Here is a 1,152-nt window from a genome sequence, read left to right as displayed (position 1 = left end):
TATTTAATTTCTTGCATGTTTAGTTTTCACACTCTTGGTTGAGAAATTGGATGTTTGGGTGGAATTGAGTTGTGGATATCCATTCCGCATTGTGTGAGAATAGTTAATTGGTTTGGTTTCCATTGACGCTAGTCTTTCACTAAGTAATTAGTGAGTTAACTAGGACTTATGGATTGAGATCAATTATGCTTTTGACAAATTCTCAAGGAGGATTGATTAATTTGGATTGATTCCACACAATTGCCATGTTTGTAGTCCATAAGTAGGATAGGAAACCTAGATTACCCACTTCTTGCCAAGAGTTCTTTTAGCACTTAATTTCCATTTCTATTGCTTTAATTGCTTTCCTTTTAATTGCTTGCATGATCATTACTCTCTTGCTATTTACATCTCTTGATCTCTTGCTTTCATTCCCAATTCCCATTCTCTCTCATAGCCAATAATCGTACATTTTAATTGCAACTCCTAGGGAAGACGACCCGAGGTTTAATTACTCTCGGTTATTTTGTATTGAGTTTATTATTTGATTGATGATTGGTGCGGTATTTACAACTACACTTACTTACCGGCAAGTGCACCGGGTCGTACCAAGTAATACCTTACGTGAGTAAGAGTCGATCCCACGAGGATTGATGGACTAAGCAACAATAGTGTTTGATAGGCTTAGTTAGACAAACAAAAATTGGTGTTGAGATGCAATATAAAAGACATTAAACAATATCAAAAATATTGAAGAAAAGCAAGTAAATACTTTGGAAAAAATATGGAGAAGATAGTTAAGGTTTTAGAGTTATCTTATTTTCTGGATTGACTTTTCTTATTAACTATTTTAATCATGCAAGATTTAATTCATGGCGAACTAATTGTGACTAGACCCTAATTCCTTAGACCTTCCTAGTCTCCTCTAAAATTCGTCAACTGCCAATTCCTTGGTCAATTGATTCCAATTAGAGGGTGATGATCAAATTCCAGTTTATATGCCACAAGAATCCTAATTATCCAAAAATAAGGGGATTATATGTCACGTATCCCGTTAAGTCCAAACAATTAAAAATTCAGGATAATATGTTTTCAAGCTATTGTTCAAGTAAAGAGCTTTTCCAAGTTTTACAAGAACTCAAATAGAACATGGGTCATACTTCCGTTCCACCC

The sequence above is a fragment of the Arachis hypogaea genome, chromosome 18 (genome assembly GCF_003086295.3).
Source record: "Arachis hypogaea cultivar Tifrunner chromosome 18, arahy.Tifrunner.gnm2.J5K5, whole genome shotgun sequence".
NCBI classification, from domain to species: Eukaryota; Viridiplantae; Streptophyta; class Magnoliopsida; order Fabales; family Fabaceae; genus Arachis; species Arachis hypogaea.
This window is presented reverse-complemented; position numbering follows the sequence as displayed.